The 18,820-nt window shown below is 41.9% G+C and overlaps 1 protein-coding gene across 2 annotated transcripts in view; it reads right to left on the bottom strand.

The window, feature by feature from the left end:
• The window catches only part of LOC142893914 (thyroid hormone receptor alpha-B), a 111,004-nt gene extending 102,049 nt beyond the window's left edge, over positions 1-8,955 (bottom strand). For both annotated transcript variants that reach the window (XM_076034892.1, XM_076034896.1), the window contains exon 1: positions 8,420-8,955. The gene's annotated coding sequence lies outside the window, so the exon portion shown is untranslated. The remainder of the gene's footprint in view (positions 1-8,419) is intronic.
• Between the last annotated feature and the right edge of the window lie 9,865 nt (positions 8,956-18,820).

The following is an 18,820-nucleotide window of genomic DNA, read 5'->3' as shown; positions in this document are numbered from 1 at the left end:
AAGTGTCAGAAAATACTTGAGCTTTGAACGCCCTGAGGCAGAACATTATGCTTGTGCCTTTGTCCTTTTATCCAGCAAAAGGCCAAACCCCCTGGCAAATATTCAGTTCACTGTCCATGGGATAAAGAAAAGTTAGAACATGATCCTGTTGTGTTTGAGATGGGCGGGGTCGCATTACATCAGCGTGGGGTGACAGGTATTAAAGGTTAAATCCAAATGGGAAGCAAGCATCAGCAAGTTGGGCTTCAAGGGTTGTTTTGATTACAACAAGTAATATTGACTGTTCTTCAGGGATGCAGACATTTCAAGACCAAATACCTAATTTTAATGAATTTATCTTATCTCATGTCTTGGAGCTATTTTACTCTGCATCCTGTGTGTATCTGATGTGGGAAATATGATGTAATGGTGGTTGACAGCAGCCAAAAAATAAAGTAGATAGAGAAGTTTCAGCTACACCCATTAGACGGTTAAGTCAAGAGCTACAGTTGGTGCCTCTGACAACAATGGTGTCAGAAGCAGAGGCACCTTCAATGTCAAAAGAGCTCGGTCAACCTCAATGATACAGCTTTCATAAGCTGAGTGATATTACGCTTGCACATAAAAAGCTTCTGCCCGGGGTTTGGCTTAAACTCTACATAAGGAAAAGTCTGGTGGGTGAAGACAGAAGCCCTGTTATTTATTGATCTTTTCATCACATAGACATTGCCTGTTTAACGTTCACTATGTGTAAATTCCTGTAAATGAATGCCCATCTCCAATTTCTGCCAATGACAGACATACCGACGTACAGAGACATCCATCTACAGCGACCCTGAGGGTCAAAAACTCTGCTGTTCACAAAAACAACTTCCCTGGCTGTGGAAATTGTGCAACGAAACTCAAATAACACAGTGAGTCAAGATAAGAGTTGGAAGTTAACAGACACAAAAATGTGCATTGAAGATTAAAACTGGTTTGAATACAAGAATCACCCAGCGAACGACTGATTACTTGCTGTTGTACTTAATTTAAATAAATGTTATTATAAGCGTATATTACATTACAAACATGTCAGTGTTATTACATTATGGTTTTTTGTTGAGCAAAAATGTTATTCTTAATGTAATTTTAGCTCATTCAAAAAGCAGTGGGTCTGAGAAACTGCCGTCAGAAAGCCTTGAGTGTTAAGTCAACAATACAAAGGTTTTCACTGAAGCCCGAGTCCTCTGCCTGAGGCTGATCTTACAGGCGCATTTCTGTATTAAAGAATTGTTCTATGATCTAATGAATGGAAAATAAATACAGATGAAATGGTGTAACCCTGCTCACCAGCTGAGAAAGCTCAGCACAATAACCTGCCACAACAAAGTACAATAAAGTCTCGACAGGGATTTAAACTGCTGATGACTTTTAAAACCTCTGATCAAAGCGTGCAAACAGTGAACGTCAGAGGTCGAGTTAGCCGAATATTTTCATTCATGTCATTGATGCCACTTTGGAATTTTGAGTACCATCTGTCATTTTGATGGAATGTAGTAGACACTCCTGTCCACCTGGTTGCTACTGAACAGTTTGGTTCCTCCTCTGTCTATTGCCACTGCACAACGTCACTATTCAAGGATCTTTAAAAGGCTCATCAATAAAGATACAGAGAAACAGGGACTGATCATCCTCAGAGGAGGATGACGGACAAGCTGATGGCAATGAGAAGGATGATGTAAAGGACAGGGAGGTGGCTCAGGAGGAGTGTGGAGGTATAAGATGGATCAGACACAACGTGTATAACCAGGGTAAATATGCTGTAACCATAGCAACAAGTCAGGCAAATCAGCTCAGTTCTGAGTCAGAGGTAAAAGACAGGATGGTTGCTGGATTGTTGGTCAGATTATTTTCATCAGTTTAGTTTTGGAAATTATAAAATCCTGTCTGTCAAAATGAAGGACAATTAAAAAGTGATGAAAGATGTGTTGATTTTGGGTGATTGTACCCTATGAGGTACTTCTGCAAGGAGGAACTTTATGTGGAGGGCATGTGAATGGGTACATTATGGAATTCACCTCAATTATAATTGCAGCAAATGGCCAGCCAACATAATTATGAAATCAATTAAACTTGTTGAACAAGGAAAATCAATGGAACCCATTGTATATTTAATGCATCTAAAACATGTTTTTCTGTTGATGAGATGCAACTACATCTAAGTTGAGTTGGTAGAAGCAGTAGTATTAGAGATGCGAGTTATTCCAGGGGAACGAGTCACTGCTTGCAACAACAAAACATTCTGTACCACTGTTTCCTGTTTGATGCCTTGAACTAACTCTCTTGAAAATTCTTGAAAAAGATTAAAGAGACAGTGTGACTGATCCAAGTCTTGGAGGCCACTTCAATCATCACTTTAATCATCATAGTTTTTGTAATCATCAGCATGTGATTGTAGCTGTAATCTCGACAGTAGAAGAAGAAATTACACAATCAACAGACAGGTGTTCAAAAATCTGAAGCAGGAGATTTGCACCAGATATGTTTTATGATCTGGCACTTTTGTTCCACAAAAGACCAACTCCTAATAGTGTTTGATTTCAACCAGCAGCGAGTGTTAATGTTCTCTGGAAGAGAGGGGGAAAGACCAAACTATTCTCTACTTTGGCTTATTTTTCCATCCGTTACAAAATCCTGACCTATATAGAAAGCATGTTGGAATAGCAGAGTTGCCATGGCCATGGGACTTGGCTCCGTGCCAAAACTCTAATTGTGGGGTTTATAAGCATCTCTTTCTCCTCTCACAGTTATTCATTACCTCAGCAGATAATATGTTGAGGCATGGAAAATTTCAAAGTGGACGACGTGTAACAGATATGTCCCTATCTCTCTGTTCTTCACACTTTTTCTGGCATCATCACCGCGAGCAAAACAGTTAAGTTAATGGAATCATTTCTCTTTTCTTCAGGAAATAATCTGGAAGATAGTGAAAAACTGTTTTCAGTTGGAGAGCTGTTTTTTGTTGTTGTTGCATCAGACAATAATCAACTGATTGATGGATGAAAATAACCACTGCTTTTTTTTATTTTTATTTGGATGAATTCATATTTTGTCATAAAAATATTTATATTTATCTCTGTATTCAGACTTTTTCAGTGTTTTCCCCAGTGATAAAGGGTTGAAATGGTAGGAGGATGATCATGATTAGTAACAAGCTCCCAAAAAGTGCAGAAACAGTGAGGGGTCACAATATTTCCAAAGTGAGAAATATAAACAAAAATATTACCCTGACGTGTTTGGGATTTATACATAAAGAACTCCATCTACAAATGACTAAAACACGCATTTCTAATATATTTTCCAATGACCTATGACTGCAACTTACAAATATGGGTATTTAGAATGAATAGCAATATTTATCAGAGCCACACACGTTGTGACATTGATACACAAACTGTTAAATCTGTTTTGACAAACTGCTTGCACTGCAGTTGCACCTGGGCACTCGATCAACAGGAAAATAATAAGACATAATAAACATAATAAAAAAGACAGCAGCGAAATGAAGCACCATGGTCGGAGAATCATGGTCCAGCATGCCCCCGGTCCACTGGAGCTTCCACCCCAGTGGGATGTCCGCACAGCAGGTCCCAGAACCAATGCAAACGGCCCCTGAGAACCCGGCACCCCTGCACCCTGGACACAGCCTCCTCAGCAGCGTTGCAACCTGGCACCCAGTGCCAGGAGGGACCAGGAGACCACCCACCCAAAAGCACGACCCTCCAAAATACAGTGCAACCTCAGAGGTGCCAGGCAGTCGAGGAGAAAGAGGCTTTATCTCCAGCAGCGAGCCATCGGCAGCACCCCATGCACCCAGGCCAATCCCAAAAGTGTCATTAATTATGTACTCACAAGCAGCCATAATCTCGACAAGACATCAGCTCTGGCCTGCCATGGTAAACTAGAGCTGTTTCAATCTGTGAAGTTTACGTAAAAAAACTCAAAACAAGCCCCCACAAAACTGAAATAAAAGCATTTCACTCCATGTTTTGATTCCCATTTCCTTTCCTCATGCCAACGCGCAAACTTTCGCACAAACTTTCTCACATGCACCCGCATTAAATCCCCTGTTCAGGGTGATTACTCAAACTGATTATCTCCTGCCCCCCTGGGCACAGATACCGGTGCTTTTCAGGCCAGTTTAATCTCAAACCCACATGAGGGGAATCCCTCGGTGCGCCGGTATGAATAAAACAGAAGAATGACATTTCATGGCAAACATCCCTTTAGCAAAAAATAACCCTTGCAGGCCACGTTGCCAAGCATCACTGTTATTGAGAACCCAGTTGTGAGCGGGCCTGGTTGTAATTGGCCCAAACCAAGCTTACTAGTGTTAATAAAGGAGAAGCCGGGCAGTGTAACAACAGCCCTGCTCCTTTCTCTGGCCCGTAAAGGCCATTTTATGCATTGCTATTCTCCCTGCTGATGGTTGCAACACACTATTAAAGCTGGTTGTCAGGGAGAACAGCTCCACTCAGACAAACCTACTCGCGGACTATTTGGGACTATTTTGTGTTTTGGTTTTGGTGTGTGGCGGAGGGGAGGGGTGGGGTTAGGACACCGTTCCTAAAGACGGCAGGACCTATATAGTGGCAAGGGCACAGAATGCGCAGATAACCCCTTGTCGAGTTAACCATGACACAGTGCGTAACAGTCGTGGGCCCCTGTGTGGCAAGTGCTCCAGTGAAGACGTCACACAGACAGAGTGCCTCATTCTTCATGATCAATGATCAGAGCATACGTAAATATGCTGCACTAATGAACTGAATATGTCTCAGTCACATGGTACCAACACAGATGATGATGTTTTACCATGTGACTTTAGGAAGGGTTATTTTTAGATCGTTTTTCTGACCCAACAGAACCGGATCAATAATGCACAACACTGATATTGATCGTTTTATGGCAGTTCAGCGTTCTGTGGCCTTACTAACTTTGCTGCTCTGTTGCTAAGCACTTTTCATACCGGCAAAGACAAAACAACAAGAGACTTTTGGGAAGAATTTAGTTTCATACTTGGCAGCATATTTGCCCTCCACATGAAACATCATAGGTTAAAGGTCAAATTTTCCATTTGTGAGGGTTCTAAGTTGTACAGCGTTTTCCCCTTCAAGTCTGTTCAGCCTTTTAAGGAAGCAAAGCGAAATCTGTGAGTGGCTTCACTCAAAAGGCTGGCCATCATGAAATTCATCGCATTCCATTATTTTGTGGAATTATTTTGTATAATTATCACTAATGCGCAGAAATGCACGCCGCTTTAAACAAAGACTCATTCTGTTTGTCCCCATGACCTCACAATGTCTTCATAATTAACTCAAAGAAGGAAGCCGTTGATAAAACCATCTGGGGAAACAAATAGGCACAACATATTTTAAACTCTGTTTCAGAGCAGAAACCCATGATGATGGGATTTTGTGGTTGGCTGCTTTCGCCTGGGTCGAGCAGATCCTACCAACTCAGGAGTCGACAGCATATGGGTAGTATAATCTAATTAGAGATGGAGGAAAACACAGACCACTGGGTAAAGGCTCTGAGGGCCAGCCTCTATAGGATGAGCAGCAGTCAACCCAGGTCAAGCACAAAGTACAGGTATAAGAACAAGTGCACAAGTCACATTTGAGACGAAACCGTGAACCAATCAGCGGCGAATATTTCACCCTTTTCTGACCCTGATGACCAATCACAGTGTTTGAGAGCAGTGAAAAAATTTCATTCAAACGTGACAGCGACTGGTGTTTAATTTAACAAACAGGCCGACTAATACCTGGCTTTTCAGGGACATTCCTACATCCTTCATCATTCCTACTCCGTCATCTAAATAAAGTTTTAATTTGTTCTATAAACCAAAATTTGGAATAAATCATTCCAACACATCACAACTGGAGCCAGTAAAGTTAGAAATGCAACCCATGGGAAATTTTGGTCGAATAAAGTTAAGTTCTTATAATTTTTGTCCATATTATTAGTACTTGTACTTGCACTAGTACTACTAGTAGTAGTAGTTGTTGAATAGCAGTGGTGGTAGTGTACACAACATATTTATCCCTTTCCATGACAATCACACATTGAGAGCATGAGGAACCAACTGGAAAACTCTTAAATAAAAACCAGCTATTAAGTCAATGTGGTGATTTATTCTCCCTTGCAAGAAATCACACTATCTGTGAAACGTTGAGATGACATATGAAGAACATAATGCATGGCACTATTAGCGCTATCTTCCTTTTCAACGCCCCCTCCAGCCAAGAATTCCACAATTAGGGCATTTATAAAGCCCAGGATCGCCCTGCATACCACACTCGCTGCAAGAACAGCTCTTGACATATCGGCCTACCCAGAATGCCCTCTGCCTCTCTAGACAGCTCTGACATCATTATACAGCGGATATAGACCAGGACATCAGCTGCGCAGCCGAGGTTATATAAGTGAGCGCTCCACGTTTCTGAGCATTAAGCACTGCTGCCAAACCGTGGGGAATAGGAGGGGGAGGGCGGCTGTGGGAGGAGACAAGGAGGAGGAGGAGGAGGAGGAAGTGGAGGGTTGAGAAGAAGAGGAAAGGAGAGGGGAGGCCACGAAGAAAGAGAGACAGAAACAGGGTCACAAAAGCAGAGAGGCCCACTGGGGAGCTTGCTGTGGGGAGGGATGGAGGAAGGTCACCTCTGGTCCCCTGAAGGAGCCCCAGGAGAGGAGAGAGGAAGAGAGGAGGAAACATAGGATGCCACCCCATCCACCTCCTGGGTGTTCTATCATGTTCAACACTGTTACATCACACAGAGGGAACAGGGCCAGCGCTATCTGGTCGCACTGAGCCGTCTGTGCATGTAAATAAAGCTGTGTATTTATTAGGAAGGGAGAAGGAGCGAGACAGAAACGGCACGGCTTGGCTCGGCCGTCAGTTCGTGCGATTCCAGAGGAGGATCTGCACCAGCAGCTTCTCACGACAAGGGGTTTTATTCCCACAAGCAGCACTCACTTGTAGTATTGATGACAATGAACAACCTGGCGGATTTATTCCCTAGGTTTTCATTTATGTTCAATACTACAAACGGAACAGATGCTTTCTGTCAAAGACTGTGTTCACACTGACTGCTGTAAAAAATACAAGCCTTGGGAATGACCTACTTTTTTTTTTTTTTTTTTTAACCTGTCACAGTGTTGATCCCCTCACACACGCACTGTGTTTCAAAATAAGTGTCAGTGTGCCGCAGGAAAAGCCTCTGCTGACAACACAGGCGATTCAGTCTACGGCTCTCAGAGTGCTGCTCACTATCAGCACAGCGGACAGAGCCCAAAAAGACAGTGTGATCAAAGCAGTCGCTCAGTTTAATCATTACAGTGCTGTGACGTTAATATGTCACACACACAAAAAACTGACACTAGCCTCATGCATATGAGTGGGAGTGCTGCAGTTTCACTGGAGATTTTCACATGGCCCCAGTGATCAGAGGGGAGGCTGTCAGCAGGCACAGCACCAGGCTGTAATTCTTCATTGCCCATTTGATTTCACATCCTGAAAGTTGAGTTGAAAATAAACCCCACTGTACTGAGTCTCCTGCTCACCATTACTAAGAACACACTGTGGCAATTAGACAGTCAGCGATCCCTGACTGCTTTAATGAAACGCAAGTTGTGTCTTCTCACATACACACCCAGACATCCATCTGCTGGGCTGCAGTCAGTAGATTAAAGCAATTAAAGTATAAATTCCTGCATCTGAACATCACATGCACCCCGCGTGTACACTGACAAACTTGGAAGTTTGCAGAGCTGCACGGGGTGGTCATGATCACTGTAGTGGCCTCATGTGAACTCTGCATAATGCACGAAAAATGCCGTCCAATCCACCGCACTTAGCGCGATATAGAAGGAGAATCGTTAGATTCCAGCAGCCAGGGCTACTTGTGTGCGAAACCTCACGGTAGGAGAAACGAAACGATGCGATCCGCACTAGTGGACTCGCTGCGGGATCCTCCTGGTGGCTATTAACGGTGAGCTTTTCGCATCGACCGCCTTATCTGGTCGATGGGAATGTGTGTGTGTATGTGTGTCCACGCGGGATTGGACCCAGGGCGCGCGCGCCACAAGCGAAACGGGCAGGGATCCAACTTCGGGGCCTTAGCACAGTGCACCGAGAGGGGGTCCACGCGCACTGACGTTCACCTGACTACTACACTAAAGGCAGGCAAGCGCGCGAGTAGGGTAGGTAGGTACGACAACAGCTGCTGTGGCGGAATGGCTGCACAGCAGCGCGGTTGATTGAGCTCGTCCGTCCCCGGCCCTTGTTACATTAAGTGTGCAGCACGGCTACTCATCTGTCAAGCGGAGAGCCAGGCCCCGAGCTGCGTGCACGCACGCAGAATGAAGCCGAGTAAGGACACTCGCTCGCTCGCACACTCACCGTCGGGCGACCGCCACGAGGTCCGGACGCCGCTCCAGGTCGGTGGGGTGCTGGCGGCGGTGGTGGAGGCGAAAACGAAGCTGGCCCAAACGGAGCCGGTATGCGGGGATGTGTCCTCCGGCGTGCGCGGCGGTGCTGCGTCTCAACGTCCCCGCTCCGCTCGCTCCGAGCAGCGGTCGGTCGGTCCGCCCGCTAAGCCCGCCTGGCCGCCCGCCTTCCTTCCTTCCTTCCTTCCGCTCGGCCGCCGCGCCTCGCTGTCAAACTCCCTCCGTCCCTTCGTCCGTCCCTCCGTTGCCCCTGCTCGGTGTTCCGGCTACTTGCTTCCTCCGCTCGACCTGCGGCCGACGAAGCTCAGCTTGGTTTGTTTTAGTCTCTCGCCGCGGAAACAGCAACTCGACTCAGTTCCCTCGTTTTTCTCCCTTAGCTTTTCTTCCAAGGAGTGCTGGGACAAGGCTGCAGCGGGCGGTGGGTCGGTTGGGAGGGAAGGAACCGAGAGAGAAATACTACACGGTTCGCTCCTCCCTCCGCTTATGTACAGTAGAGTACAGCGGTGGTGTGACCACTCGCGCAGACTATCTGCTGCTCTCTACAGGACCACCACTGTACGGCACAGGGACGCACTGTACGCGCTACAATACGCCAACACCACACTGACACCGCGCAACACGTCTTATTTATTGGCAACCTCGGCGCGCCGGAGACCCTCTCCATCACCTGCCCCTTAATCCACCCGGCAGGAGGTGGATACAATTACACATCCAGTGAGGGGACACTAATGGATGGCCTCTAGAGTCAACAAGTAGAGGGTTGTGTCGTGTTTTGTTTTGTTTTGTTTTGTTTTAAGGAGGATGAAAGCTCAATAAAATATTCATTTAAAAGTAATTGCCTTTTTTTTAATTAATAATAATCGAGGGCAGAGCTACATGGTGGTGGTAGCCACTCCACAGCGTGAAGATAATTTGACTGAAGGCCTTACACCTCCATAGTACAGCATCTCAAGTCATATCTTTGTTCATTGATGTACATCTTTTTACATATATATATATATATATATATATATATATATATATATATATATATATATATATATATATATATATATGTATGTATTTGATATGTATAATGTATGTCTGACTTGATGGTTGGCCTGGAAACAAGACACTGAAAGAAGAAACTCAATGTCACACTCACTGATCGTAGGACTGTAGGAACGAGGTGATATAGGTTTATTATCAGTGTGCGAAATACAGGGGAGTCTGGGAGTCTTGCACACAATGCACACATTGTGACTAAAATGTCTTTAAGATCACCCCGTCTAATATTACATTTTTAAAAATATGCATGCTGTATGTTAAGGGAATTGAGATTGGTATTGAGTAACAATAAGGGGGACCCCCGCTAATATTGACGGGTATATTAATATTAACAGTGGTGAAGATTTGCTGTCTTCTAATTCATAGGACTACTGGCAGCCTAACTGTAATAAGGCCACCATGAAACTTCAGGTGACAGACTGTGTGCTGGATAGATGAAGGGGATGGAGTTGTTTGATAAGTTTTGAGGGAGGGAGAACCGTGTTAATGTTTCCACAGAATAAAGTCACAACAAACAGCAGTAGTACGGTAGGTACTTTTACTTTAAATGTATACCTAAGTCATGAACGTCATTACTCTTCATTCAAAAAAAAAGTTGGTAAAGTCAGAAAATGATCTTTTCCATCATCCTGCCTCTGTTTTATTACAGCCCACGAGTTATTCAGATGGAAATAAAAGCTTGAAAACATTATATGAAGCATTAGTTTGCGGCTTCAAAATGACCATAATGGCTCCAACGAGGTGACAGCACTCACAACATAATTGTCTTGAAAGCATGAGAGATCTTGACGTCAGCCAAGCCAAGGAATCTGGCAACACATTAAGTGGCAAAGTGAACACTTTTTTCATTCCCTCTGCCATATTCACAACATTTTCTAAGTCACCTATCATGAAATGTGTCCTTCCTGTCATCAGTATGAGAGACTAAAGCACTGAAAAAGACATCTCTCACAAATACACGATATCGTCATCTGTGAAAGAAGCGCTGAGTGCTCAGATGGAAGAGCTGCTGGAGAATAAAAAGCGCAGGTGTGGAGCAAAATATCTACATTGAGAACGAGATGAATGTGCTTATTGCGCTTATTGTCCTCATAATACCTCATCATTTAGGTCGATATTATTTTTGCAAAATAATACACAACTAAATGACCTGTTTAAATAATTACATTCGTGATACAACTGGCCCATCCCAGGAGATCATGCCAACTAACTTTAATAGAGACCATCAATGAACATGTGGACACACAATAACCTGCAGACAAGTCCCATTATGCATATTTGTTAGTATTACCTATCTGTGTGCTGGAAGTTTATATTAACAAATGTATACCACTGGCTGCACTCAATGAACAAGTGAGTCACGGTGAATTAGCGACAAAGCAGTGTGAGTGTTTTCATGAGCGTCTGCCTTTTGGGTTTCACTTTGACTGAATTTCCATAAACAACACCTGGATTCAGGAATTGGCACTGAAGGCAAGGTGTAAAGTGCAAGACAGTTTAAGTGAGTCGTCTACTTCCCATGGAGATGATTGAAAGGACACCTGGTCTTAAGAGCGGATGGACGTGAACAAGTGTGAAAATGAACAGATGGATAATTGGATGAAAAGATGTTCCGAGAATATGCTGGAGCAAAATATGGACATGGCATCTGTGTCCTAACTGCCATTAATCGCTACAGAGTAAACATTCACAGTCAATCAGTTTCCAGTTTATTCACAATATTACAGCGCTCAGGTTGAGCTCTGAAATTGATTTAAAAATGATATTTCACTCATACATTTGTTGGCATTTGTTCACTTTTTGAGTCAACGTCAAACTGAATTTAAACACAATCTCTGAATGAAATGACATGAGTTAGGCGTTGTGTTTTGTCCTTGTGTCTTTTGTTCTTGCCCATAGTCTTTATCATACATCACACCTTGTACTTTTCTCCACCCATTCCAACCTGCTCGCACTGCACATACCATAATAATGAAGCCGATCGTTCCTCACTCTGAAGTCTATTCAGTTTAAGGCCCCCCTTGAGAATGACTTGTGCTGTTGTGAGCTGTGGTTTGCTACTGACAGGAAAGGGAAAAGAAATGTCAATTGACAGGTTGCACATTTGCCAGAATGAAATGCATCACAAACACACCTTTACAACAGAATGTCCTAATCCCATATGAATACAAGTGCACAACCCGAGAAGCATCCACCATTTTGACAAAGTCTCCCTGAGAGCTTTCTAGGCTAATGGGTTAAATGTAACACTTCCCAGCAAGCCCATACATTTTAAAGAATGACGCTTCTTTTGTCCAAATGCAAACAGAGCTGGAGTTAATCAAACAAATGGCTGGTGACGCTCGATGGCAGCGAGGCTCCATTCTGAATAATGGTTCACTTCTTCTGCAGCACAGCCTTGGCCTCAATGCCGCAAGGACCTAATCTGAGTCTTGACAAAGGCTCCACTGAGTGTAAAGTGGTTTTCTGTGTCCCCCATGCAAAGGTTACACGGTGATTCATAAGTAACTGAGTAAGCTCCAATTTAAGACAGTGAGGACGAATGTTCAGGAGACACCTGCTAGAATCTCAAAGGGCTCTTCGTGAATATAACATTATAATAGGCTGTCAACTGCTTGATTGGTTTTTAAGCCAAATACTAAAACACTAAATACACCTGTTTTCATTTCAATTGTTCATTTAAAATGAATAATAAATAATTCTTAACATTACAGAATGAGGCCGCCTGCCAGTCAGTAAATATATTTATTTGGGGTGGCTGTAGTGATAATAGCCAAAATATTGTCTTTTTATGTGTCTGTAGCACATCTTTAACTTGCTTTAAGCATCATGTCTGACAAGCTGCACACAGAGAGATGGTGATGGTGAAATTATAAATTGTAAAATTATAATTATAATAGAAATTATGTTCAATTGTTTCTCTCATCTTAATCTCTTATGAAGGGCTAAAAGGGTCAGAATACTTTACGTTTATTCCCATTAAAAGTGGAAATAAATACAAACAAATATTTATTCAATACACAGTTTATAAATTGTCTTATGATCTTGTACCTGAGCCATGTGGCAGAGAGCAACAAGACAGAGAGGAACCATCACTCAGTAGTGAAAGTTTTACTGTTTGTCGTCAACACAATGTTTTGAGGTTTTCATCACATTGATAAGATCAGTTATTTTTTCCTCTGCCTTCATTTCTGTTGCATTAGGTGGGTGGTGGCGGGGGGTGCATCGACCGCTGGGTGAGAACTGACAAAGGGGCTTTTTAGAGGGGCTAAGAGTGAGGGAAGTTACTGGCAAAGAGTTGTTCGTTATAGTGTGTAGAAATAATTGCTTTAATTTAAAAGTCATTTGTAGCAGCACACTTTACTGTGTCTGCATTGTTGATCTGAAGCTTTTTAAAAACTCTAGGTAGATAGATAGATAGATAGATAGATAGATAGATAGATAGATAGATAGATAGATTGATTGATTGATTTTTGTTTTTGCTGTTGAATTTTCCATACATTGTCTCTCATACTGTCCCATACACTTGAACGCAGCACATGCCCACATTCAACTGTTGAGGAAACGCCCCCAGCCAAGCAGAAACTTTTACTGCAACCTTTTTTGTGTGAAAGCAAACTCTGGACAATACGTGGGAAGTCAGTTCAGGGTGAAGTACTGAGAACTCATTCACACATGCAGAACAACAGGAAATGGTCTGCATTACAAGGTAGTCGGTACAAGCAGCTCGTTGAAGAGTTGAAGTGTGTAAGCAGGAGAGCAAGAAGGCTGAAAAACTGGATTCATAGCTATTTGATTTTTTTTTACTTATTTTTTTTAAATACATTTTATTCTGACAAAAAGCTGATCAGCATCCCTGCAGAGCCATATATTACTGTTATTTTGACTATATATGTTTTATTTCTGGGCTACAGGTGGAGGCAGAAACCCTGCAAGACTCAAGTGTTGAGTCATCGTTGATTATTTAATCAGCATTAGCGTCATGGTTTGCAGCTGCATTGTGGCAGTTTTACAGGGACCAAAATCAACAAATGCGACTGCAACAGACCATCTTCTAAGAACACCTACACCAACAATGGAAATAACGCTTCTCAATCAAGCACTATTATTTCAAAGCATGACGCTATGTTTCATGCTCTTCTTCAATAGTTTCTGAAGAATGTGCTCATTTAAAATTACACTTTGTCTCACAGTAAGGCAATACGCAGGTGTTCCTTTTATCAATAGAATCAATGGAATGCTTCCCCAGGGCACAGGAAACAAGGTGTTTCACAACTGCTAGGATACAACTATTTGCATTGCAAACTTGCTAATGGACTTGTTTGTTGCCCTTTTGTCACATAGGTCATAAAATCATTTTGCATTTTGAAATAGTTCATTTTTTTCAACACTAGAATGTGTGTCATTGTAAAAAGGTAATGTGCAAAACTAGACCAACCAAAACGCAAAGTAAAACTGAAATTGAAACTGTAACTCTGGAGAAGAGGTCTGTTTTGAACTGTGGTTTAACCGTTGAGTTACAGCACTTGAACTGAATTCATTACCCAAACAGATATCCAGAACATCTTACAATGTTACCCAACAGCCCAAAACGCTACAAACATTTTTCTTCAAGCAGCCCCACCAAAGAGGCTATTCTGACATCCAGTTTGAAAATGTCAAGAAAGCTTCGAGCCAAGGAAGAAAATGGCTGTCTTGCCTCCGCTCCCTGATTCATGCATGCAGTTTTATGTCCCTTTGTTCAACGCTATCATGGTAACGGCAGCAAGAGGCACTTGTTCAACAGCGCGCTCCGTGCCGCCTGCCTCTCGCTACATGATTTATATCTTGACGCTAACAGCCAATCTTTGAAAGGAATCCACCAACTCATTTCCAAACTTCTCGGCGGTCCAAACTTGATCCATCCCTTTGTGCCGTGCTCCTGAGGAAGCTGACTCATGATCATCATCGCAGTGGGACATTTGCATTTCAGGCCTATTTTTCATCCTATCTATTTTTCACTCTCAAAGGAGAGGCACTTTGATGTCCCTCAAATCTCATTACGGCTGCTGCTCAGAACCGGCAAAGGCAGATTTCCTTTGGTTTTGCAGTGGCGCAGAGGAAATGAGAGAGGCTAAATCCCCATGGAGTAAAATCCAAAAGGATATGGCCGGTCACGAGGGGTGTGCTTTTCTTTAATGCACAGCACCAACTGCCTCATTCCATCATGAAGACACACCTAGCTCAGCAGCAACCAGCAACACTAAACACGGCAGGAGATGCGGTAGTCAAAATAGGTTACTATGTGTGTGAAAGCATTGGTAAACACATCCAGCAAAAACATTTTCCACTCATCAGTCTGGCTTTCCTATAGACTGCATGCCTAATCAAGGGTTTGTTTTTGTTTTGTGACTTTGTTATTTACTAGAACAAAAAAGGGTCCATAAGAGGAGCTCAACAAACCACTAGTCTACTACTGTGTCTTTCAAAAGAACACTTTTTTTTGTTCAGAAAGTAATTCTAAACTTTGGTAAATAACTGTTTTGAGAGCTATTTATTTTCCCCGTTTTAATCATCTGTGCTGGTTTATTGAGATAGGAGGGCCGCAATTTCCTGTTTTCAGAGATGAATAAATCATAGTGTTTCAGCACCAAAGCCATAATTTCAATTTTGGGAGCGTTCCAAGCTGTCCACACCATTGCCGAGCCAGACATATATTACAGTCACAGAGCTGCTGCTGATGCCACCGCTACTGAAACTCATCAAATTTGTGTTTTGAAATGCCAGCCGCTGAGGTAAAATTAACTGTGTTTTAAAATCTTCCTCTTTTTCTGCATTTGAGAGTGCATCCTGATGGCAGGGGAGTTAATTAGGCTCCATGGTGTGAGCGGTTGCCCCTGGGCTGATGAGAAGAACTCGCTCTCTGCCACCTTGGACCACTCAGCGGCTGATTAATAATTAACCAAACACCGTTCCAATTCCTCTTTTTCACACTTCATTTGTCTACAGCAAAAAAAAAAAAAAGTAGACCCAAACTTCATCTAACAGCTAGACTTGGGTTAACAAAATCAGTCTTGACTGTGCCAAATAGCTCCGTCATATATATATATATATATATATATAAAAAGACTTCTTAATTAGCTGCTTCATGTAAACATCTGTATTTAGTCTCTCTACTGACATTTACTCTTAAATGAGTGTAACTGTAATGAAAAAGGCATTCCAAGACCTCAAGCTATATATAGTATAAGAAGTAGCTTTGTTATACAATATTGAAAATACATTCACAATCCATTATATGGCGTGTTATGTGATGAAAAAGAAAATGTATCAGTGCCATAAGGCAAAGAATATATTGCAATTGACAAGGTTATCTTTTGTTGTTACACTCACGCATGAGTGTGGCCATGAGGTACTAGCCAACATCAAATCATAATAGGGATTGATAGAAAGATTACATGCATACACGCCTATACGTTTATTACATTCAGTTTTTATTCACTGCTGTGTTTTACACGACACTGAGCCGGTCTCCTTGAGTGACAATTACATAGGCTGTATCAATGATCACTATAATTGCAGACATAAATTCATGTGTGATGCGACTGTGAGGACCAGTATATTGGTGCTTGAGCTCCACAACTTGTTGACAGGAAAGCCGCCAAAGTGCGAGCTGACCATGAAGTTATGAGATGCAGAGTTCAGGTTCAAGCTTTTTTTGTCTCATGAGTGAGACAGAGATTGGACGGAAAGATTTGGAGGAGCAGTCAAGCAGAAGATGGAAAAAATAAGATGTTTTCCAGGTGAGGAAAGACACCAGTTTTGCATCATCACCAAAGTACAACAGCAGGCCTCAGTAATTTTCCCCTTGCTGCTCTCTTCAATGCACAAGCACTAAGGAAACATTGCATGAAGGCACACACTATCCAGTGATGTGATGGCGTTAGCTTGCACGGCAGGTGGCTTGCTGGGATTTGAAGATAGAACCCTTGCAGCTGCTTCTTAAAATGCCCCAATTGGAGTGTTTTCATTCAATAGGAGTATGCAATCAGCAACCACAATACCTCCAAGAACAAACAGACAGGAGCTACATCCAGGTTTGTTTGTACTTTGTAAATGATGGCAGCAATGACGAGCTGCAGTGTGGGCAGTTTCTGCCTCTTTAAAAGGAAGGCAGCACTGAAGGCCTTTTTCTACTGCACTACCTCTCAGCAATGGCAAGAAAGTAGTTAATGCTGCACAGCATCGCAGGTGTTTCACAACGATTCTTTGAAGGAGCATGTTGTTTGGGGCTGTTTCAAACGTGATTTATTTATTTATTTATTTATTTATTTTTACCTGTGTCAGGTGAAAATAAAACTTGCGCAATCTTCCCTTAACTGATGAAATTTATGGGGATACATCAAGGATGAAAAAGGTGGCTAATGTGAAAGAAATGAAATAAAAATCACTTTTGGGGGAGCGACTAAAACAAAACCACAGAGGGGTGATCTTCTACAGTTTGATGTTTCAATGAGAATCCTTTATGTCCAAGTGCTGTTGGCACTGCAAAAGCAAATTCCGCTGGCGCTTTTAGTGGATATTCCTGGAGAGTAATGAGCTTAGCTTTTTTCCACAATAAAAGAACGCCTTTGGGGGAAGGATAATTGTGGCCGGGCAATGTTTTCTCTTTCAATTCATGCTCTTTGCTGCAACAGAACAGAAAAATACCTACATGGAGTGACACATTAATTAAAGGCTGTTTGTGAATATGTGATTTATGTATCATTATTTGTAAGGAGAAGAGAAAACAGGCATGAAAGGAAGACTGAAACATTTTCTGCCCTCAGTGCCTTGATATTTGCCTGATAAAAGCTGCCTTTTTCCAGGTTTCCCCTGAGAAATTATCACTTAAAAATATATATATAAATATATATACAGTATATATACACATTCATGCACTCATGGGCTCTTTTGTCTATTTGGAGGAGTTGTGTGTGAATAACAAGCACCATAATATTAACTGTTTGTGTTTTATATTTTGCTGCAGGTTTTGAGGATGCTGTCCAGTTAATCACTGCGTCCAATGTAAGCACAGGTTAAAGGGACTATGTGCGATTTGGTCTAACTGCTGGTCTCCAGTGCAGCGAGCACCAAACCTTCACCGAGCAAATAAAGATTTAGCTGATATAACTTGAGCATTGCCATTCATGTATAATGTCAAATGACAAAGTCATTATATTTCAAGCGAAAGGATGCCGAGAGGAGGTATTTCTTCAGTAAATTACAATTTAGGTGAGTGTTTCAGTTATCATTAGCATCCAGCACTGTTGTTTTCCCACTCCTTGGCTCCTTTAATGGATAGAGTTTAATAAGAAAGAGGAGGTGCTACATATAAAAACCATGAAGTAACGTTGATATAACACACACAAAAAGATAATGCGCCCTTCAGCTTTGGAATGTTAAAACGTGACAATTTAGAATGTTGTTAGTTTACAGTCCAGAATTTTGCAATGTTTTGTTCAGGAACACTGACACGAAGAATCAAAGATATTGTGACATTCAGGGTAAAATGTTGCAACGATCCATTTTCAGACCTTAAAAAGCTGGCATCCTCCAAAAGTGGAGCATCAAACATCCTCTCGCTGAACAAAACTTTGCAGTGTGTGGAAGCTTTCCAATGGTTGTATTATTTTTGATTGTTTTGATATCGTGCGGTTCTGTAATGTATAAAAGACAATAAAGACAGTATACATATATACTGTACTTCTATACATATATGTGTGTCTGAATTACCTGTAGAATCAGAATTAGAATCAGAATCAGCTTTATTGGCCAAGTTTGTGAATGCCAAACAGGGAATTTGGCTTTGGTTTTTTTCTCTGTCCTCTCTACTCAGGTTAAAAAGAAACAAAACAATGAAAAGATAGTCAGCAAAAGGAGACAAAGTAAACAAATGTGCAACTCGGTGGTGGAATAAAGAAAAGAATATATAAGTATACATTATATAAAAAAATATAATATATATATATATAAGTATACATTAACATTTGCAACATATACCTAAATATAAAAAATATATGCAAGCCTACACATATACTGTATATACACCGTAACAAGAAAAAACAAAAACAAAGGTGCAGCAGTAGGAGGTAGAGCATGGTCAAAAAGTATTGCAGTATGAGCAGTATAAACAGGTGAAGAGGATATGATGTTAATGTTAATGATGAGAGTTCATCAGAGCAGCAGCCTGTGGGAAGAAACTGTCCCTGTGTCTGGTGGTTTTGGCGTATAGAGTAGAGCTCTATAACGCCGTCCAGAGGGGAGAAGTTTCAATAGTAAAAGGTAA

This window comes from Nelusetta ayraudi, unplaced genomic scaffold, assembly GCF_046127955.1.
Source record: "Nelusetta ayraudi isolate G7.1 ecotype Tasmania unplaced genomic scaffold, CSIRO-AGI_Nayr_v1 ptg000042l, whole genome shotgun sequence".
In the NCBI taxonomy this organism is placed as follows: domain Eukaryota; kingdom Metazoa; phylum Chordata; class Actinopteri; order Tetraodontiformes; family Monacanthidae; genus Nelusetta; species Nelusetta ayraudi.
Note: the sequence above shows the minus strand (reverse complement) of the source record. Positions and strands in the feature narration are given on the sequence as shown.